The sequence below is a fragment of the Cervus elaphus genome, chromosome 32, assembly GCF_910594005.1.
Source record: "Cervus elaphus chromosome 32, mCerEla1.1, whole genome shotgun sequence".
NCBI classification, from domain to species: Eukaryota; Metazoa; Chordata; class Mammalia; order Artiodactyla; family Cervidae; genus Cervus; species Cervus elaphus.
The window spans coordinates 21,887,431-21,911,398 of NC_057846.1; the positions used below are offsets into that span (position 1 = coordinate 21,887,431).

General features: G+C 42.5%; 1 protein-coding gene and 1 long non-coding RNA gene across 3 annotated transcripts in view; both read right to left on the reverse strand.

Annotated features, from left to right (window-relative positions):
• DCTD (dCMP deaminase) overlaps positions 1-23,968 on the reverse strand; it is a 117,241-nt gene that overhangs the window by 34,400 nt on the left and 58,873 nt on the right. The gene's annotated exons all lie outside the window — the stretch shown is intronic.
• On the reverse strand, positions 14,012-23,176 carry LOC122687917. The gene is made up of 3 exons (XR_006339263.1): positions 23,095-23,176; positions 14,520-14,623; positions 14,012-14,098 (listed from the first exon to the last, which is right to left on the reverse strand). It is a non-coding gene; the product is annotated as an uncharacterized LOC122687917 (long non-coding RNA).

The window sequence follows — 23,968 nt, forward strand, 5'->3', positions numbered from 1 at the left end:
AAGGAAACCGGGACCCTGGCTAAAACGCTCGCCTTAGAAAATACGCTGCAAAGCAGTCCAAATGAGGTGATGTCACCAGAAGCAGAAAACCGTAGTGACAGAATCAAATGTGATCTGGGCCTCAGAATACTTCATTATCACTCCCACAGGTCACTAAACTTCACACAACGCATCCATCAGCCTGGATAGCCATTTGGAAGCTGCCGCTGGTAGCTAGATGGCGCAGTGGCCAACCGCACACCCCGCGATCGCAGGCAAGCAGGGTTCAAACGGAGGCCTGGGTGCGCAGACCCGGGTTTGTTAGTCTCAAAGTGCTCTCTAGTGGCCAGAGGAACAGAAAATCATCTGACACTCGGAAAGCACTTCGGGGGACGATTGAGAACTAGGGAGAGGTCTTGGGACGGCAGGGTAGAGATGCTGTCTAATGCAGCCTGCATCCCCTAGGTCTGGAGTATTAGTCGCTCGATTGCATCCGACTCTTTGTGACCCCATGGACTGTAGCCCACCGGGCTCCTCTATCCTGGGTCTGTGGGAAACTTTTATGAGCAAACTTGCCATTTCCAATGACTGTGTTGCTACCTGTAAAACACTGATGAATTATTATGTTCGGCAGTATAATTTCTATACTGTGTGCTAGAGGCTTATCAAATTCATGGGGGAAGCATTTGGGTTTAAATGAATCCTTGTTCACTCGTAGGGGGCTCATTAGTGAAACAGATGTCTAAACAGAATACAAAGTACATTGAGCTTGTCCATTTATCTGACCATGCCGATGCTCTGGGCTCTCCTTCATAACCTTAAGTCATTGTTCGGTGCTTCATAAGCGTAAGTCACTGTTTTAGGGAATGTGATGAGGTTAGGCGTCAGGCTTGGCTGAAAGAAAATCATTTCTCAAGCACCTGTATGTTCCAAGCACAGTCCTAGATTTTATCTCTGTGTGCATGCTCAGTGGCTCAGTCGTGTCTGACTCTTTGAGACCCCATGGACTGTAGCCTGCCAGGTTCCTCTGCTCATGGAATTTTCCAGGCAAGAATACTGGGGCATATTGCATTTCCTCCTCCAGGGGATCTTCCCAACCCGAGGATCAAACCCACGTCTCCTGTGTCTCCTGCATCGGCAGGTGGATTCTTTTTTTTTTTTTTTTTTTTTATTAGTTGGAGGCTAATTACTTCACAACATTTCAGTGGGTTTTGTCATACATTGATATGAATCAGCCATAGATTTACACGTATTCCCCATCCCAATCCCCCCTCCCACCTCCCTCTCCACCCGATTCCTCTGGGTCTTCCCAGTGCACCAGGCCCGAGCACTTGTCTCATGCATCCCACCTGGGCTGGTGATCTGTTTCACCATAGATAGTATACGTGCTGTTCTTTTGAAATATCCCACCCTCACATTCTCCCACAGAGTTCAAAAGTCTGTTCTGTATTTCTGTGTCTCTTTTTCTGTTTTGCATATAGGGTTATCATTACCATCTTTCTAAATTCCATATATATGTGTTAGTATGCTGTAATGTTCTTTATCTTTCTGGCTTACTTCACTCTGTATAAGGGGCTCCAGTTTCATCCATCTCATTAGGTCTGGTTCAAATGAATTCTTTTTAACAGCTGAGTAATATTCCATGGTGTATATGTACCACAGCTTCCTCATCCATTCATCTGCTGATGGGCATCTAGGTTGCTTCCATGTCCTGGCAGGTGGATTCTTTACCACTAGCAGCTGTGTTTAATCCTCACAAAGAATCCTCTGATGGAAGAATCACTGTATTTTTCTTTTTTCCAAATAAAGTAGAGGTTGACGAACTTTTCCCAGAAAGGACCAGTGAGTAAATATTTCGGGCTTTGAGGGCCATCTGGCCTCTGTCACATCTGTGTATCCACTGAACTCTGAAGTTACAGGGTGAACACAGTCAAGGACAATAGACAAACAAGTGGGAGTGGCTGTATCCCAATAAAACTTGGTTTGTAGGCCCCGAAATGTGAATTTCATGTAACTTTCGCATGTCTCCAAATATTGTTCTTTTGGTTTTGTTTCAGCCATTTAACAATGTAAAAACCGTTCCTGTCTCATGGGCCATACAAAAATAGGTAACAAAGCCGTACAAAAACAGTGGGCTGTATTGGCCACCAGCCAGAGTTTGCTGAGTCCTGCGATAAGAAAACGGAATCTCAGTCCACAATTCTGTAAGTAGTGGCATCGGCAGTCAGGCCAGCCTGACTGTGGTCCCGGCTGAATTGCGTGTCACGAGCTGGGCCTTCATTTCTAGTACATCAGCCCTCCTCCCGCTTCTGCCTTCAGCATCAGAGTAAATTTGGTTTTTGTTTGTTACAAAAGAGAAAATTCAAAAGAGAACTTCTCCAGAAAGAGCCAAGACAAAGACAAGGAAAAGAAAACAAGCATTGAAGGTAGCCGGTTAAGCATTAAGAGTTACGCACAGCGCCCTTCCTGGAAGACCAAGATGTTATGGAGATGTCTAAATCAGATGGAAGGCACAGTCCTTGAATTCCAAAGACTTGGTATCATAGAAGGAACATATTAGGAAATCATCAAAACACATTTTAAAACTTGCATGTGTCTATCCAATCACCTTTAGCTGGAGGGCAATACACATAACAAGAGGGGATGCTAGGAGACAACCCTCCCGGCAGCCCAGCTCTCCTACTTTCAAAAGTGTCAGGCAGGTCTTCCCTGGTAGTCCAGGAGCTAGGCCTCCAAGCTCCCAATGCAGAAGGCCCAAGTTCGATTCCAGGTCAGGGAAATATAGCCCACAAGCCACAACTAAGAGTTCTCATGCAGCAACTAAGATCCAGAGCAGACAAAAAAATTTTAAAAAGACTAGCAATTGTCTAAAAAAAGGCAGTGTCAGGCATTAACTCACTTGTAGTCTGAAGAATTTCAAGTCACAATACCCAGACACAATAAAAAAAAATTTCCTATCTTTTCTAGAGTTTAGATTTAACTTTTACTTTGGGCTGTAATGCTGTCTAGCAAAAGAAATGTAGACTTGGTCTTTTTAGGTTTAAAATCATACTTAAACAAGTAAGCCAATCACACTTTATCAGCACAAAGGTAGAGAAATATGTTACTGGAACATAAAAGAGAATCCATAAACAAGCTCACTTATGAACAGAGACTTTATAAATTACCATGTTAGCAACTGCAGAGCAGTAGGGGGAAAATCCATAGTGCCAGAATAGTTGGAGGCCCATATGGACAAAGTTAAAACTTGACCACTACCAAACATGAACACAAAAATTAATTCCAGGCAGACTGCAGATCCAAATGTGAAAAGTAAACAATAAAACTTGGAGATCAGTGCTGTCCAAGAGAACTTTCTATGATGGTAGAATGTTCTATAATTCTGCACTGCCCAATTCATTAGCCACTAGTTATGTGTGCTTATTGAGCCCCTGAAATGTGGCCAGTGCAACTGAGAAACTGTCTTTTAAATTAAATTAAATTTTAGTTAATTTAAGTTTGAAAAGTGAAAGTGAAAGTCACTCAGCGTCCAACTCTTTGCAACCCCATGGCCTATACAGCCCATGTAATCCTCCAGGCCAGGATACTGGATTGGGTAGCCTTTTCCTTCTCTAGGGGATCTTCCCAACACAGGGATCAAACCCAAGTCTCCCATGTTGCAGGCGGATTCTTTACCAGCTGAGCCATAAATGGCCAGTGGCTTCCCACGTGGCGCTAGTGGTAAAAGAACATGCCTGCCAATGCGGGAGACTTAAGAGATCCAGGTTAGTTCCCTGGGTGGGGAAGATCCCTTGGAGGAGGGCATGGCAATCCACTCCAGTATTCTTGCCAAGGACAGAGGAGCCTGGAGGGGTCCATAGGGTCTCAAAGAGTCAGACACGACTGAAACGACCTAGCATGCATGCACGTCACGGATGGCCAGTGGCTACTACTTCATCGGCAGAGATCTAGAGGAAAATTCAAGATAATACTTTCCTGACCATGTGTTAGGAAAAAAATTCTTAAAAATCAGACATGGAAGAGTACTTAATAAAAATTCAGGACTTCTTGGAAAATGTGAAATAAGCCAGTCACAAAAGGATGAATACCGTACAATTCTACTCATCTGAAACATCTGAACTAGACACAAATCCTTTCCATGAGTACTTCTGTCAAAAGACGGATCAAAGGAAGAGTGAGAAAGGGCCATGACCCACGTTCCTCCCTTTAATTTGGCAACAGCATTTGGCTGGTAAAACAGCAATTTTCAATATTTTCACTGGATTGTTCTTGGCCAGGTTCTACCTTCCAGGAGTTTTGGTATTCTTAGGTCTGTGATTTTAAATTTTTTTTTAAAAAAAGGTGGTTTACTTGAAAAAAGTTGGAATAATTTTTCTTTTAGTACAGTAAAGTATTGTATTAATATAACCAAAGTTAATTGCTTCACACATGGAGCAGAAAATGAAGCAAACAGATCTCACACGGCTTCAAAAGAATTTGAATTATATTTCTGAATTCAGACTTGTATCATCAACTGAGATAATAACTGAAAATCTACCAGGGTTCTTCTCTGACAATAGCAAATATTGCATGAAATTCATTAGTACTTGAGTTATCAAATAGAGGATGATAACTGGGGAAAATAATGAGTTTAGTGATTATATGAAAACCAGTATGACATATGCTAGGCATATTTTTAGTATCAAGGCTTGAAGCCAGACAGAATATTAATAGATGTGTGTGTACTTTTATCATAAACTGATATCCAGTGACATAGTCACTAGGCTCACCAAAGCTTCCTATATCCAAAAGAGAGTAAGCATTCTAGCTGTAACTCAAAAATAACAAGACTGACTCTTGTGGAGTCCATTACATTATAATCAAATTACATGACCTCTTGAAGTGGCTGACCTTTTACTTTCATTCAACAGTTTTACTTAAAAAAAAAAAATGACATATTAGTTGTCACTGCACAGGTTTTATTTTATCAATACCTGCACTTTTCAGAATTTTGAAGAATTTGTCCAACCAGAGGCCAGATCTACAGTTTCTGGTGAGCTCTACACTTTCAGTTAACCCACTTTCTAGAAATCATAAAAATAGTAATGCAATCGACACCCTCTGGAAACGTGTTAAATGTTTGGAAATACCACTACCACCAGCAGCAGCACTAAAACTTACTGAGCATTCATGGAGAAATAGAATTATACCCATTTCACAGATTAGAAAACTGAGACTCCAGAAGTTGAGTAACTTACCCAATTCCAGACAGATAGTAAGTGATGAAGCTGGGAGTCAATTTCAAGCATTTGACTCTGGAGCCTGCCACTGTGCTATACTGTCCTTGTTCCTACATTGTGCCATCATGAAAAAGGGATGGATATCGAGTTCACAAATATAATATACTGTATGCCAGACATTGTGGTTAAGTTGCTACATATACAACTGTTTCTATTAATCCTATTAACTGCTAATAGAATTCCTTCTACTATTAATACTAACTCCATTTTTAAAATGTGGAAATTGAGTCAGAGACTTAAGAATCTTGGCCGAGATCGCACAGCTAGTAGATGGCAAAGCCAGCGAACATTTGAACGTTGATTTCCTTTTTTTGTATTTATTCTCCAGATGAGACTCCACTGCTTAGCCTTTAATCACCTCGCCTGTCTTTCCCGCCATCACACCTGCCTGAACAGACCCACGCCTGCCCCCAGCAGTGAACTATTCCAGATTTACACAACAGGGCAAACTGGCTTCACACTGAACTTCACTGGGCTTCCCCAGTGACTCAGGCAGTAGAGAACCTGCCTGCAATGCAGAAGACGTGGGTTCGACCCCTGGGTCGGGAAGATCCCTGCAGAAGAGAATAGCTACCCGCTGCAGTATTGTTGCCTGGAGAATCCCATGGACAGAGAAGCCTGGTGGGCTACAGTCCACGGGGTCACAAAGAGTCAGACATGACTGAATGACTAACAGCTGCACTTTTTACTTTGAACTTCACTATCCCACACCCCAGATGTGGGGTGTCATCGCAACCCAGCGAGCCGAGGTTTGTCTGCTGGTAAGATTACCGTCCTCGTCTCCAACAGAACTGTCTCTCCTCTCCTCTCAAACCTTCCGCCTATCCTAGTGCCTTCCTCACATCTTCCATTACTGATACTTCACCTTTTACTTGACTGAGAAAAGAAGACCTTCACACTATCTGATTTACAAATTTACCTTCACCTGTACTGTTGTCCATTTTTCCCTTCCTTTGGCAGCTGAGCAAACAGCTTCCTTTCCTGTCAAGGGCGATCCTTCCTGTGTTTTCCGGATCTCATCTCTGCTTGAGACGGGATCCCTTCTCAAGTAGTTTGCTCCTTAGTTTTCCCTTATTTCATCTTCAATTTTCCCTTCCCTCATTTCTTAAAAACAAGCAAAAACCATGAATCTTCCATTTTTTTAACCTCTCAGCATCTCAGCATACAGGCAAGGTCGAGTTAGGGTGCGTGGTGGGACCACTTTTGATGAGAATCAGCCAGCGAGTGTCACGATTAGTCCTCTAGGCTCAGAGGAGACTCAGCCGCGTCTGCTGCAGCCTGACCTCCTGCAAGGACCCCCTTCGTCCTGGAGTACTGACCTTGTTGGTCACCCAAGAGGACAGGAGTGGCACCTGCATCACCTCTGCTGGAAACCAGGTGCTCTGGATGGACGATGTTTTCACGCTGAGGTAGGGTGCCCTAGCGTGGGGAACACCCTGGTGACGTGGGTGATCTCTTACACGCACTCTAAACCATTCGCAATAGTTGCAGGGGACTCCAGTGTGACAAAGATGACCCCACTAGGGGCCAACTGTCACACATGTGTTCCTGAAACAGGTGAGAGGCGGGGTAGAGGCTGTGGTCCAGGTAACGATGGGAAACTGAATACCAACCATGCCCCTGGGCATGCACTCCCAGTACACCTGCAGGTAATGACCATCAGCCTTCAGCCTTTTGTGTATTACTGGGCAATGGACTAAAACACGCTGTCTGGACAGTCACTTCCCTGGAGAGGGTTTACAGAAGTAAACTATGTAGATCTTGAGGCTCTGAGTCTCTTCAAGGGTTCCAGGAATCTCTGCCAATCTCTCTGCCCTCCCACTTACCATTACAGATGGTGAAGTTCCTGGCCCCGAGCTTTGTTTGACATGTTGCCAGTCTGACTGCCCGTGAGAGACTGCTATGAAGAAGGAGACCAGGGACGAGTTTCAGAAAAGTGAGATTGATCCCAGAGTCAAACATGGCAGGCTATCAATCTCAGCAAGAGAGAGAGGGGTCTGTCTCATAGAAGCTCCAGCCAGAGGGATCTGAAACATCTAATCCTTCTACTCCAGACTACTAGCAGCTTCCCAAGACCCTCCAAGAAAAAAACCAATTCTCCATGCCCTTGACCACTCAGGAAAGTCTGGTGGGATGAATGCCAACAGGAAGGCAGAGATACAGAAAAGGAGAGAGAGTAAGAGCGAAGAAGTTCTTCCAGACATAGAACTCAGCTGACCCTGGATGGAACCAGTGAGAAAGGAAGGAAATAATTTACCTGCCCTCCTCGCCCCCCAGCCCCAGCCTTAACATTGTGAATCATAAGCACACAAAGGTCTGAGGGCTTTCTAGGGTCCCGGCGCCAGCTCGGCCTGTAAGCTGGGGAGGGTGGAAATTCCAGAGAACTGTGGTGCAGGAGAAGACTCTTGACAGTCCAAGGGACTGCAAGGAGATCAAACCAGTCAGTCCTAAAGGAAATCAATGGAAGGACTGATGCTGAAGCTGAAGCTCCAATATTCTGGACACCTGATGCTAAGAGCCGACTCATTGGAAAAGACCCTGATGCTGGGAAAGATTGAAGGCAGGAGGAGAAGGAGGCGACAGAGGATGAGATGGTTGGGTGGCATCACCGACTCGATGGACGTGCGTTTGAGCAAACTCTGGGAGATAGTGAGGGACAGGAAGCCCTGGCATGCTGCAGTCCATGGGGTTGAAAATAGTCGGACATGACTGTTGGCTGAACAGAGCAACTCAGCCCCACCCCAGTGGTCCACAACCCAGGAGAGGGAAGGGTTCTTTCTACACTGGTTCCAAGTAGGGTTAAGCTCCATGACCACAGCTGTGGTTGGCTTGACGTCCACCCCATATAGGCTGCTTTCCTGCCCTGCCTTGCTTTCCCCTCCACTACCTGTGCTTTTAGAAGAGTTTCCAAATAATGACTCACCTTAACTCCGGTCTCCACTTTGTTCCCACTCTCACAGATTATTTATTAATAACAAAAGAAATCTGGCAGACCACATCTTAACTCAATGGAAAAATTTAGCATCCTCAATGATGGGACAAACAGATTCGAAGGGAAGTGAACACAACATCACCTGCAAAGTATTCTCGACAAAAAACTTCAAGCTCAATTCAATCATAAGGAAATAATCTCACTGTTGTGTCGAATTGTGTCTCCCCCAAAATTTGCCTGTGCAGGGTCTTAGATGAGGCATGTGGGATCTAGTTCCCTGGCCAGGGATCAAACTCAGACCCCCTGCATTGGGAGCAGGAGTCTTAGCCACTGGACAGCCAAGGAAGTGCCAGCATGAATATTTTTAAAGAATCAACTAGTTTTCCTGTAGAATATCCCACAAAATTCATACATTGAAGGCCTTATCCCCAGTATCTCAGAATGTGACCTTATTTGGAAATAGAGTCTTTGTAGGTGTAATTAGCTGGTCAAAATAAGGTTATGCTGCAGTAGGGTGGACCCTAAATCCAACGAGTGGTATTTCTTCTAAGACCATCATATGAAGACAAAGGTAGAGATTGGAGTTATGTTGGCCAAGGCCGAGGGAAATCAGAAGCTGGCAGAGGCAAGAAAGAATACTTTCTTGGAGCCTTTTGAGGGAGTGTGGCCCTGCCAGCTCCTTAATCTTGAACCAACAGCCTCCAGAACTGTGAATCAACACATTTCTGTTGGTTCAAGCCACCTATTTGTGGTACTTTGTTATGGCAGCCCTAATATACTGATAATACACAATACAGATTGTGGGATATTCTACAATATCCTTGGGGTTTTTTAGGCAAAAATACTGGAATGGGGTGCCATTTCGTTCTCCAGGGGATCTTCCCAACCCAGGGACTGAACTTGAACCCATGTCTCCTGTGTCTCCTGCATTGCAGGCAGATTTTTTGCAGGCTGAGCCATCACATTAAACTTCTTGGGTTTGCTAATGCTGCTATAGTTATACAGATTTCTTCATTTTGGTGGGAATATGTTTCTTGATGTCTACAACTTATTTTCAAATGGTTCAAATAAAACCATTAAACACACACACAAACACACACGCGTCCCCACATAAAGACTGACCAAGCAAATGTGGCCAAATGTTACCAACTGGTGTTTCTGGATGAAACTTAAATAAATGCACTACTCTTTCGACTTTTCTTTAGTTTTGAAAATTTTCAAGGTGGTAAGTTGAAGGAATTATTGTATTTTTTGTTGGTGGTGGTTTATGGCAACCAATACTCTCACAGAGATGATGCCTACATTTCTTTTCTAACAAAGTAACTAGTTGTAAACAAACCGGTCAACTTTTATTCAATCCACATCTTGGTTAAGCAGGCAGATATAAGACACAAAAGACTGCATCTCCTTTGAGAAACCAGGAGAAAACTGAGCAGATGATCCGTCTAAAATTTGTATCCCTTTGGGAAGTGTGCACCAGCTCCTACTCATCTACGCCATCCCACCTCTTAGGCAATATTGACTCTAGATGTGTCGTTGCACAGACATCCGTTAAAACCAATGCACTGACTTTCAACTAACTTGTATTTTAACCCTAAAGATGAGCATCCCAGATTTAGATTTCAGCATTCTTTTTTGAGATTATTATAAACTGTTATGACCCTAACTCATGGAATAAACCTTATTAAATATATTCTTCTCACTCAACTATTTAGGTTGAACATTTACGTGACAGTGTTGAGAACTCTGAGTACATTTCCCTCATATTCAAAGTATTTCTATTCTCTGGACACCTCAGGGTAATTTCTGACATTATGACAAATATAAAAACCTGAATGGCTGAACTTGCGAGTGCAAAGTAGTTATATTATGGCATTTATAAAGAATCTCTCAAAAGGATCCATTCAGCCGTATATTAGAGTTCATTTCTAGAACATAAAATTTCATTTTTACACTGGGGAATCTCAGGAAGAGTTGCTCTATATGGTTAAATGCTTGGCTTCAAGCACAATAAGAAATGACACCTCTGGCATATTCATAAGAATACAAGAGGGAAGATACACGGATCTGGCCATGATTGTTAGCTGTGATATCTATAATCTGACGTGTATATTTTAAGTAATTTATTTTTAAATTTCTAATATTTTTATTAATATATTTAGTATCTAGTATGAATAGAACGGCACAAGTGGTAAAGAACCTGCCTGCCAGTGCAGGAGACATGAGAGATGCGGGTTCGGTCCCTGGATCGGGAAGATGCCCCGGAGGAGGAAATGGCAACCCACTCCAGTATTCTTGCCTGGAGAATCCCATGGACAGAGGAGCCTGGCAGTCTACAGTCCACGGGGTCACAAACAGTTGGACATGAATGAAGCAACTTAGCAAGAAACCTACTATGGGTTTCTCGACTTCAGTAACTCAGTACCAATAATATAAATTTTGAAACTATAAGCAAGGTGAAAAGACAGCCCTCAGAATGGGAGAAAATAATAGCAAACGAAGCAACAGACAAAGGATTAATCTCAAAAATATACAAGCAACTCCTGCAGCTCAATTCCAGAAAAATAAATGACCCAATCAAAAAATGGGCCAAAGAACTAAACAGACATTTCTCCAAAGAAGACATACAGATGGCTAACAAACACATGAAAAGATGCTCAACATCACTCATTATCAGAGAAATGCAAATCAAAACCACAATGAGGTGCCATTACACGCCAGTCAGGATGGCTGCTATCCAAAAGTCTACAAGCAATAAATGCTGGAGAGGATGTGGAGAAAAGGGAACCTTCTTACACTGTTGGTGGGAATGCAAACTAGTACAGCCGCTATGGAGAACAGTGTGGAGATTTCTTAAAAAACTGGAAATAGAACTGCCATATGACCCAGCAATCCCACTTCTGGGCATACACACCGAGGAAACCAGATCTGAAAGAGACACGTGCACCCCAATGTTCATCGCAGCACTGTTTATAATAGCCAGGACATGGAAGCATCCTAGATGCCCATCAGCAGACGAATGGATAAGGAAGCTGTGGTACATATACACCATGGAATATTACTCAGCCATTAAAAAGAATTCATTTGAACCAGTTCTAATGAGATGGATGAAACTGGAGCCCATTATACAGAGTGAAGTAAGCCAGAAAGATAAAGACCAATACAGTATACTAACGCATATATATGGAATTTAAGAAAGATGGTAACGATAACCCTATATGCAAAACAGAAAAAGAGACACAGATGTACAGAACAGAATTTTGGACTCTGTGGCAGAAGGCGAGGGTGGGATGTTTCAAGAGAACAGCATCGAAACATGTATATTATCTAGGGTGAAACAGATCACCAGCCCAGGCTGGATGCATGAGACAAGTGCTTGGGCCTGGTGCACTGGGAAGACCCAGAGGAATTGGGTGGAGAGGGAGGTGGGAGGGGGGATCAGGATGGGAATACATGTAAATCCATGGCTGATTCATGTCAATGTATGACAAAAACCACTACAATATTGTAAAGTAATTAGCCTCCAACTAATAAAAATAAATGAAAAAAAAACTTAAAAAAAAAAAATGACCAACGAGGGTGAGTCACATAGAGACTTCAGTCTTACTCACTGTCTCCCCTGTTGGAAATGCCCCTCCACGGTCTTCCATGATACACATTCTCCTTGATTTCTTCTGACCTCTCCGCTTACTCAAATTTATTCTTCCTCGGATAGTTCCTCTTCCTTCAGTCACTACTTAAATATTATCTTTCCCTGCAGACTTTACCTGGCTTTCTCTTCACTCTACACACTCTGAGGATCCTACACAGAGTTTCACCTACCACTGATGGTTCTCAAATATCTCCTTTGAGCTAGCAATGCTCTTCGGAAATTCAAAATCAATTCTATTTCTTCCTGCTGGACATCTCTCCCCTAGATATGTTCCTCCTTCTGTAACCCTGTGCTCAGCAAGGGACATCCTTTTCCTGCACGAAACAGCCTTTTCCCACACAAAACTTTGGGGTTATCTGTGACTCTTCTTTCTTTCTTTCCCTAAAGGTTATTGCTCAATATGTCCTGTTGAAACTACAGCCTAAATATATTTAAATTCTTCTCTTATTCTCCATCTTTACTTTCAATGACTGATGACTCAGTATTTCTGTCATATTCCAAAATCGTCTCCCTCTTTTAGACACTACTTCTGAATCTACTCCTTACATTACTGTCAGAAGGACTTTATAAAATCTGAAAACAGCATCATGTCCCTTCACTGCTCAGAATCCTTTTTTCCTTTATCTCCCCTTTATTCTCAGGGAACATCTAAACTCCTTAGAGTCCTCTACATAGCTCTTTCTGATCTTGTTTTTTGTCCATTCATATCCATTGTGCCACCATAGTGAGTGCATTTAATTTCAAAATCTTACTTGATTGCCTTGTACCTCTGCACACACTGCTTTCTTCCTCTGGAATGACTTTCTTCTGTTTGTTTTCCTAGCTGACTCCTACTGCCCTTGAAAGAGTGAACTCAGGCATCATCTCATCTGGGAAGGCTGTCCCAGTCTGATTAGGAACTTCTCTGTGTGCTGACAGGCTATTCTGTTTATATATCTATCAAGAAATATAATACAGTGATATTAGTTTATCTTCTTGTCTGTGTCCTTCACTGGATCATTAAATTCCTAAGTATCAGTTCAGTTCAGTTCAGCCGCTCAGTCGTGTCTGATTCTTTGCGACCCCATGGGCTGCCGTACACCAGGCTTCTCTGTCCATCACCAACTCCCAAAGCGCGCTCAACCTCATGTCCACCGACTCCGTGATGCCATCCAACCATCTCATCCTCTGTTGTCCTCTTCTCCTCCTGTCTTCAATCTTTCCCAGCATCAAGGTCTTTTCTAAAGTGTCAGTTCTTTGCATCAGATAGCCAAAGCACTGGAGTTTCAGCTTCAGCATCAGTCCTTCCAGTGACTATTCAGGACTGATTTCCTTCAGGATGGACTGGCTGGATCTCCTTGCAGTCCAAGGGACTCTCAGGGGTCTTCTCCAACACCACACTTCAAAAGCATCAATTCTTTGGCGCTCAGCTTTCTTCACAGTCCAACTCTCACATCCATACATGACTACTGGAAAAACCATAGCTTTGACTAGACAGACCTTTCTGAAAAAGTAACGTCTCTGCTTTTTAATATGCTGTCTAGGTTTGTCATAGCTTTTCTTCAAAGGAGCAAGTGTCTTTTAATTTCATGGCTGCAGTCACCATCTGAAGTGATTATGGAGCCCAAGAAAATAAAGCCTCTCACTGTTTCCACTGTTTCCCCATCTATTTGTAAGGAAGTGATGGGACCAGATGCCATGATCTTAGTTTTTTGAGTATTGAGTTTTAAGCCAACTTTTTTACTCTCCTCTTTCACTTTCATCAAGAGGCTCTTTAGTTCTTCTTCACTTTCTGTCATAAGGGTGGTGTCATCTGCATGTATGAGGTTATTGATATTTCTCCCAGGAATCTTGATTCCAGCTTGTGCTTCATTCAGCCAGAGTTTCGCATGATGTCCTCTGCATAGAAGTTAAATAAGCAGGGTGACAATATACAGCCTTGACCTACTGCTTACTCAATTTGAAACCAGTCTGTTGTTTCATGTCTGGTTCTAACTGTTGCTTCTTGACCTGCATACAGATTTCTCAGGAGGCAGGTAAGGTGGTCTGGTATCCTAAATATCAGTCTCTTTTTAATCTCTATATCCACATGGTCTGGCACATAACATTCTCAAACAAATATTTATTAAATGGAAATATACACTTAAAACTTTCATCAAAAAAGATTTCAATGAATTGAGTCAGTCAAGTATTATAGTCAGTATTAAAGTCGAACATTGGTGGTGATATCCACACTCAAACACTAGTTTTTCTCATTATCAAGTGACCAGAGATTTGCTGCAATAGAAAAGAAAAAGTAAGTTTTAAAATGGTCTACTAGAAGTTGCTATAATGGTTATAAATTCTCTAGTGGCATTACAGTAGAACCATTAATAACAGATATTGTTCTGTTTTTCTAATTTCTCAGTATATATTTACTTTGATGAGAAACCTAACTATTTTTCAACACTTTGGGTCTCTCTTAAGCTTTCTAATTTGCATTCAGCTGAACTGTAGCTAGCTGGAGATTTACAGAGGAAATACTCTTTCATCATTTATATAACAAGTGCTGCAGGTTCTATAATCTTTATGAGTTTCATATGAACCACTGATTTGTGACAACATCAGTTGACATTTTATAGATCATCAGAATCTTCCTCAAGGCAGAAATTTACAGTCTTGTTTCTAATAGCCAACAGTCACAGAAGTATTCATGTACCTGCTAACATTTATATTCTTGAGCCCCACTGTACAACTTCATTGTACTGTATAATCTTTGACAGCAACTCTTTCTCTTGTTTTCAATCATTCTCGGTTATGAAGCTATAAAGTTAAGAAAACATCAGTATTAGAATCTTCTTTCAACATCTTCCTTGTCTTTGTTTTTTCAACAGAAAAGTGCAATTATTCAGCTAATATAGAGGCTTACTTAAACCCTCCATTTCTTTTTATTGTCAGTCTGCATCTTTCCAAGGAAAAAAATGATAACTTTGTTCCTTCAGTATGGAGGAAAGAGAATGTTTACTTTACTCCTCTGGAGTTTCATGTCAGGAACTAGAATCTTATTGAGATGATAGCCTATAACATTTCTTTTTGTTTCAAAAATAAGGGGGAAAATAGACAGGAATCCCCAGTATCTGTAGGTCGAAAGATATATACAATTATGTGGTAGTTCGGAGAAGGTAATGGCAACCCACTCCAGTACTCTTTGCCTGGAAAGTCCCATGGACGGAGGAGCCTGGTAGGCTGCAGTCCATGGGGTCGCGAAGAGTCAGACACGACTGAGCGACTTCACTTTCACTTTTCACTTTCATGCATTGGAGAAGGAAATGGCAACCCACTCCAGTGTTCTTGCCTGGAGAATCCCAGGGACGGGGGAGCCTGGTGGGCTGCCATCTATGGGGTCGCACAGAGTCGGACACAACTGAAGCGACTTAGCAGCAGCAGCAGCAGCGATCACAGTTCAGCACCACGGACAGTGGGACAGCACTCACTGCCCCATCTCTGATTTTTTAAAATATCCTACTTACACATTGTGTAAAGTGCAAAGTGAGTTGCACTCAATGTTCCTCTGGGATGCCAGGAGAAAAATATTAGAACTTCATTTCTAATTATTTTTATTTAAGAAATTGTAAAGTTAAGCTTAGTTAACATTAAGTAGATGAACAGACGTGAGTACTGATGTATAATTTATAAGCAAATATACATACATATGTATATATTTGGGGTGCATGCTCAAAATACCTTTACTAATATGTACACAATCAAATGAGTTTTGAGAGTGCTCCTAGAGATGATGGGGCACTACTGAAAATTTTGGCCAGGGGAATGACATGATGAAAGGGGGGTTGGGGGAAAACAATCTAAGAGCACTATAGAGGTTAGATGGGAAAGAGTAGATGTTGGAGTTAGGAAGACTGGTTAGGAGGCTATTGCGAGAATCTAAGTATCAACTAGGATGGTGACACTGGGAAAGCAGAAAGCCATACTTGCAAGAGATGTTGTAAAAGAAGAATCTTCAATGTTAGGAGTGAAAAAATGTCAAAAACTAAGTGGAATTTTGATCTATACAGGGAAAAAGGGAATCAGCTTTGAGACATGAACCACACTGTAACTGCCACTGACAAAAAAGCCCACATAAATAATACATAATCTACAGTATTATCTTCTTGAACAGGAAAGTTAGGATCCTGAAAAGGTCTGCAGCAGAAGATACATAGTTGAATAACTTAAAACCTTATGGGGGAAAAAAAAAGAATTGTGGAGGCAACGATTGTACCCAAACTTATGGAAGTCTTATGAATTTTTATGTTCAGAAAAAATAAAGCAATAAATACTGAGACCCCTCTGAGTAATTTTCTATCCATAAAATAATAAATATTAGGTAAGAAATAGCAATCAATTAAGGAAACATCATACACTGTACATACATATGTAACTAGTAATGATAATTACTATAAATTATTCTCATTTGCCAGCTATAACACACCGGGAATTTTTCAGGTACTTCCTCTTCCATTTTCAAGATGTGCTTTGGAATTTGTTTTTATTTTTTGTTAGACAAATGCATAATAAAGAATTTCCTGGCTGCTAGTGATACATTTGAAAAGACTCTGATGTTGGGAAAGATTGAAGGCAGGAGGAGAAGGGGACGACAGAGGGTGAGATGGTTGGATGGCATTACCGACTCAGTGGACATGAGTTTGGGTAAACTCCAGCAGTTGGTGATGGACAGGGAGGCCTGGCGTGCCGTGGTTCATGGGGTCACAAAGAGTCAGACACGACTGATCGACTGAACTGAACTGAGTGACACTTATCCTCCAAATTTCTTTCTAATTTTTGACTTGGATGTGTTGCTTTGTTTCCCACTGTGACTCCAGAAGATACAAAGTAATTGGGATGTGAAAGATATAAAATCTTTTAACCTTCAAGTCACCTTAACCTTGGCTCTGCCCTTGATAAAACAGGGCTGAATTCCATGACAACAGCACACCATAAACTTCTCCCATGGAAACTCTGCAAGCTTTTTATGCAACTAGAAAAAGGTCCTCCCTTTGGGGAGAGGCAGCCCCCCAAATCAGTGTGCATTTCAGTCTCTAGCCTCGCCATCGCCAGACACCAGTGGACAGCACCTGACTTCTGCTGTTTTAAGCCGCTTGGTTTGCAATATTCTTTACAACAGCCTTAGAACATGAGCACATGTGCCATCAACTCTCTCTCACCTCCCACCTACGTCCAGTTCACTGAGAATTCCTTAAATGGCCAGGGACCTCCCTGGTGGTCCAGTGGTTGAGAATTTGCCTTCCAGTGCAGGGGATGCAGCTTTGATCCCAGGATGGGAACTAAGATCCCACATGCTGCAGGGCAACTAAGCCCGCATGCCTCAACTACTGAATCCTCCCTCCAGAGCCCATGCTCCACAACTAGAGAAAGCCCGAGGCCTCAATGAAGACCCAGCACAGCCAAAAAAAAATGGCCTGGTTCAAAGATGAGTCAATGGGGCGTGCTGAAGTGAGCTACAGTGGACTGCTCCTACCCTGCAAATCCACTCAGAGGCGCCCCTGGGTGCCAGCGACCGCACTGGCAAAGAAATGGGCACTGTACCTGGTGATCCCTCTATATTGAGAGAGAATTGGCTCAAGGTAAGTATGTATATGGACTCTTGGGCAGTGGTGAATGGTTTTGGCACATCTATTATGGGCATCAGAAAGGTAGGTCTGGAAGGGGACCAGGAGGTCTAGGGAAGAGACATATGGATGAACCTACGGAAGTGGAGGCAAAGTGCAAGAATCTTTCCACGGCACAATGGTGTCTATCAGAGAGCTTCTGCCACAAGCAAGGCATTAAACAAGCAGGCAGATGGTACAGCTCATCCAGCTGATGTTAGTCAGCCTCTATCCTTGCCACCCCAGTACTTGCAAAAGTGCTCGTGAACGGAACAGCCAGGCAGCACAGATGGAGACTGTTATGGAATTTGCTCTGGCTGTTTCCTCTTCCTGGAGCAGTCTTTTGCAGATTTCTATGTCCTTGGCGTACACGCTCCCCTCCTTCAAGTCCTGGACAAATATTTTCTTCTCAGTTAGACATACCTGCAGAGGTGGAGTGATATGTGAAGCTAGTGACGTTTAAGTCACCAGGCATATCACTTGCACAATCCCCCACATGGGCTGGAAACTGCTGGTAGTATTTGAGTGTGGAGAAAAGGATGTGGGTTTACAGTTAGGTAGTATTTCTATGTCAACATTTCTGGTAATTGGCCTCATCAAGAGATAGGGACCTATAACTCCAATGTGCCTATAATTTCTTGTAACCTTTTCTCATTCCATAAATATTCACTTTGGGGACTAAGTTTTAATTCCCAATTTTGCATTTGTTTCTTAAGGTGGATCCCCCACTCCAACGTTAGAAGCTTTGGGTACCACAAAACCTGGCTGTCCCTGCCTCTTCCAACCACTGTTTTACTACTTTTTTAAAAAACTGCATCTGCTTTTAAAATATATATATTTTATTTATTTATTTGGCTGTGCCGGGTCTTAGCTGAGGGACACAGGATCTTTGTTCACTGTGGCCTGTGGGATGTAGTTCCAACCAGGGATTGAACCTGGGCCACCTGCATTGAGAACATGGAGTCTTAGTCACTGGATCACCAGAGAAGTCCCTATTTCACTTCTTCACTGCCCTTTCCCCCATCATGGTCTCATTTACCCTGCTTTAATTTTTCATTTCTCTTCCCCACTGCCCTCATCACCTTTGAACATTCTATTTGATTCACTGCTTGTTGTTTATTGTCTGATCGCCTCCACTAAAATGTAGGCTCCAAGGAATCAGGGGTCTTAATGTCATTCCTGGACTCCATGTGCCTAATGACTAGCTGCCTGACACACGGCAGGTACTCAACAAATACTCGTGGAGGAGAAGACAGAAGGGAAGGAGGGAGGAAGGGAAGGAGGGAGCGAGGAGGGAGAAGGGCAGAAAGGAAGGAGAGAAGGGAGGCAGCGAAGGCAGGAGGAGTCATAGCATCAGTAAAGGCAGGAAGATCAGAGGCAGGATTGAGGGAGCAGGGACCACAGGAGAAGAGACCCGCGCTCATCAATCACAGGGGTCATCAGGGACCACGGCCACGCGCAGGCAGCGGGCGATGGGGACGCCAACCCTGAAGTCAGCTCCGCACTCTCCGCGGGCAGCACAAGGACCTCAACTTGAGGACTTGAGGCCTCCTCTCCTGACCACCAAGAGGACCCTGAAGCCTGTCTACATGCCCAACATCTGCAGGAGGAAAAAACAAGGAGAAGTGCTCTGAACACTTGAGCCTCCGCCTGGAGAAGTGGACTTAAACCGGGAGAGAAAGCACGGATTGCCAAGCCCTTCCTCCTCTCTCTGAAGAGTCTGAAAGACTGAAGGTCTGAAACAAGACTCTATCAACTAGCGGAATAAACCCTGTGTTTTTGGCACATCGGAGTAGTAGTACATAGCCTTTTAAAGACTAGGAAAAACTAGTGACAGAAATACACAGAATAACTGGCGGTGTTTGGACATGCTCTATTCTAAAAGGTCTGAGAGTACCCACAGCAAAGAGGTGTGCTGTCAATATTTTGGTCAGTTTTAGAAAACAGGTCTTTCTCAGAATTTTTCTTGCATGTGTGCTTACTTTTGACTAATGACAGCATCTACCCAACTAAGAGACACCAGCTGGTTTTTTACTGTGCTTGTGTTATTTTGACAAAATCTTGCTTTCGGTGAGTTATTATATCATTGATAGCATCTATGTCATGCAACATTATGGCTTGTAGCTTCTACTTTTAAAAATTAATTGGATTTTTAAAATATGTGTAAAACGAATTAATGAAACAAGTAAGTACCTCTAATACACCTTTTATTTAGTTACATTTATATTCCAGTCACAAGATGAATGATTCATACTATGCAAACACAGACACACACACACACACACACACACACACACACAGTCTTAGCCTTTATGTGGAAAATCATCCTCTTGGCAAAAGAATGCATTTGCCTGGAATTTAAAGAAGCTAGAAATAAACAGTATTTGCTTTTCTGGAATAAATAAAAACCCACCTTGCCTTATGCATTTCCTTCTGGACATGGCAGGAAGCCTTTTCTCGGACAAAGCTAGTTGCTCAACAGAAAATGCCAGCGAAGCTCATTGTAATGGGATTCTATCCATCTGTAATTTCCATTCCCAGAACCAAATACTTTCATCTGTTCCCACGTCTTCCAAAAGATTAGGACCCTTGGTGGTAAAGGGAAACATCTACAGATTGTCATCTCATTTTTGAGAGCCATTCAGAGAGAAAGAGACGTACTACAAGCTGGGGACCAGAACAGATTGAATTCATAAAAAAGGCACAAGCCAAACTGTTCACTCTGGTTCATGAAAAATTATCACTGTTGTTAAAGCCATATGTTCTAGGTAAGAGGACAGGTTTTGTATTCACTGTGACATTTGTTCTGAGGAATGTTAATGTACTTAATGCTAGCATGTGCTTAGCAGCAATTTGCAAATTTGAAAAGTAACCCAGAGTTCAAAACATGAGGAAGAAAGATAAGAAACTTCATGTGAGATATTTCTCAATTATCATTGTGTCTGAATGTTAGAGCAGAAGTGGAGACCCTTGACATTTGTCATCATTTCATTGCTTTAGGTATGCAGATTCAACCTTTAAAAGTTGGTTCATTCCTAAAAAAAATATATATTTTTTTAAAAACCTTTAAATTTTTAAAGCTGATGTGAGGTGAAATTAGTAGAAGCAAAAGAACATAAATTACATTATTTCACTTATATGAGTCACCTAGCGTAGTCAAATACATTGAGACAGAAAGCAGAATGGCAGTCGCCAGGGTTAAAGGGAGGAAAGACAGGGGTTATTGTGTAATGGGCATGGAGCTTGTTTTGCAAGATGAACAACGTTCTGGAGGTGTGCACAGTGATGGTTACATCATTGTACTGAGCTGTCCTCGGGGCACTGAACTGAACACTTACAAATGGTGTGAATGGTAAATTTCATGTTATGCATACTATACTGTTGTCTAGTGACTAAGTGGTGTCCAGTTCTTTTGCATCCTCATATACTGTAGCCTGCCAAGCTCCTCTGTCCATAGGATTTTCCAGGCAAGAATAGTGGAGTGGGTCCCCATTTCCTATTCCAGAGGATCTTCCCGACCCAAGGATCATACTCATGTCTCCTGCTTTGGTAGACAAGTTCTTTACCACTGAGCCACTTGGGAGGCCCATGCATACTATATTACAATTCAAAAACTAAATTTATAAAAAAGTATATTGTAAGAATTCTGCTTTCCAAACGGCAATGTGGAGAGCTCTACAGACCCATTTCTTAGTGAAACAAGTCTAACTGATGAAAATTATAAAATTGTAAAGTCTCTAAAACGTGTCCTAAAGGCATACAGCAAGTGAAGAAAATTTAAGAAAAATCTACCAAGATTCAGCAAGAACAGCAAGAGTCTATGGCATGTGAACCACAGATCTCTTCCTATGTCCTCATTTCCAGCTCAGCATGCAGAAATCTAACCCCAGATGAATGCAGCTAAAACACAGAGAAATGAAGAGTGCTATGGAAGTACACAGAACAGCACCAAGTGTCCCAGGATACACACAAGGGGAGCCCCAGAAGAAGAAAGACAGGAGACAGCAGGAAAAGGTTCAAAGAAATAATGGCTGAAAAGTTTCCAAATTTAATGAAAAAATGTGAATCTGTTCATTCAGAAATCTCCATGAACTCGATGCAGGATCAAGGCAGAGAGGGCCACTCCCAGGTACAGTGTATTAAAAATGCTGGAAAAGACAAAGAGATTCTCTTCAAAGCAGCAATTGAAAAACAGCCTATCACAAGGGAATCTCAAAAAGATTAACAGCTACTTCTCATCAGAAACAACGGAAGCCAGAAGGCAGTGGGAAGACACATCCAAAGCGCTCAAAACCCCTCCTAACAAAAAAAAAATCCAAACCGTACCAAGCGACAATCCTATACACAGCAAAACTAGCCTCCAAATACGAAAGCAGAGTAACATCATTCCTAGATAAACAGAAACTGAGTGACTTCACTGCTAGTAGATCTGCCTTTCAAGAAAGAAGTTCTTCAGACTGAAAGCAAGTGATCCAGGCAGTAATTCTAATCTATATGAAAAAAACAAAAAGCACCAGCAATGTATATATAATTATGAAAGATACTGTAAAAGCATTTTTCTTCTTTCTTCTCTTTTTTAAAAACTAATTTCAAAAACAATTTTATGAAACAAATGTATATAATTGTATTGTTGGGCCAAAAACATATAGAAATACAGTCTATTTCCCAATAAAGGCACAAAGGAGGGGTGTGAGCAAGGCTACATCAAAGTAAGAAAATGAGGTGTGTGCGTGATAAGTCGCTTCAGTCATGTCCAACTCTTTGTGACCCCATGGACTACAGGCCACCAGGCTCTTCTGTCCATAGGATTCTCCAGGCAAGAATACTAGAGTGGGTTGCCATGCCCTCCTCCAGGGGATCTTCCCCACCCAGGAACGGAACCTGCGTCTTTTATGTCTCCTGCAACAGCAGGTAAGTTCTTTACCACCAGCATCACCAGGAAAGTGAAAGTCACTCAGTTGTGTCCAACTCTACACAACCTCACGGACTGTAGCATGCCAGGTTCCTTTGTCCATGGGATTCTCCAGGCCACAATACCAGGGTGGGTTACCATTTCCTTCTCCAGGGAATCTTCCTGACCCAAGGATTGAAGCCACGTCTCCCACATTGAAGGCGATGCCTTACCACTTGGGAAAACCCAAGGAAACGACACCAGATGGCAACTCAAATCCACAAAAACAAGTTGAGAGAATCAGGAATGATAACACGGAAGATGCTGTAAATACAAACTTGGTCTTCTTTCTTCCATCAACTTCTTTAAATATATACAGCTATATACATTAATAACTATAACCATGTATTGTTGGGGTTGTGATATACATAAATATAATACATATAACAATAATTGTACAAAAAGGAGGAGATATGGCATTTCATGATGATATGCCTTGAAAGGTGTCTGAGTGTGTGCATAACACCTCAGACCTTTCAGTTTTAGAGTCAACCTTCCATAAACCCCTTCCATACACAAATCTAAGATGTAGTGTAGAGACTATCTCCAAAGACTGTGTGAGACAGGGCCTGCCTTCTCCAGCCCTCCTAATCTGGTGTGCCCAAGCTCCTGCTGAAGAAATGAGCCCTGAGTACAGTTCTCTTCTCCCTTACCTAAGAGAGAAGAACGCCTCTCACCTTGGACGTGGCATGCCATCATTCCCGTCGGCTAAGACAGAAGAGTCTACCCTGACCTTGGAAGTCATCTCCTGAAGATGGTAGAGCCGCCGTCAGCCAGAGTGCCCTAAGGACATACATGTAGAGGAGAGTCACCTGCCAACCCAGAACACGTGCCCTATGACCTGAATGAAAATTAAATTGCTATCTTGTGTCACTCACCACGTTTTCCTGGGTGCGTGCTTTGCTATAGCAGGTACAAAAAAAGAGAAAGTGTTAGTTGCACAGTTGCATTCCGTTCATTGGCACTCCATGGACTGTAGCCCACCAGGCTCCTCTGTCCACGGAACTCTCCAGGCAAGAATACTGGAGTGGGTATCTATTCCCTTCTCCAGCGGATCTTACCAATCCAGGAATCGAACCCGGGTCTCCTGCATTGGCAGGCAGATTCTTTACTAACCAGGGAAGCCCCACAGCAGGACCCAAGCTAATGTAGCAGCCTCTAGAATCACAAAGCCTTCTTCTGACAGTCTCTCACCCCTGTGTGCAGTTCAAGGAGACAAATCCCTCACCTAAAGCTGTGACTCCCTGGGTTCATTAATCAGCAGGGAGATTCACCTCCGAAGCCAGGAGAAATTGAAGCAGCTACTCAACCGGAAGAGGGCCTGGCTGGCTGGCACCCTTTCAACGTTCTGTCCCAGCATCACATACACCTATGAAGGAAGAGTACGTTCCTCAAATCTGTAACCTTGTTATCTGTTCTCCCACAGAACTAAGAGTTAGGAACTGTCACTCTTACTGTGATAACAAGGCTAACGTTAATTTTTCAAGCAAATCTACTTTGTTAAGTAAATATTGATGCTAGTTCCCAGTATTTCTTCTGTTACTGTTTTAT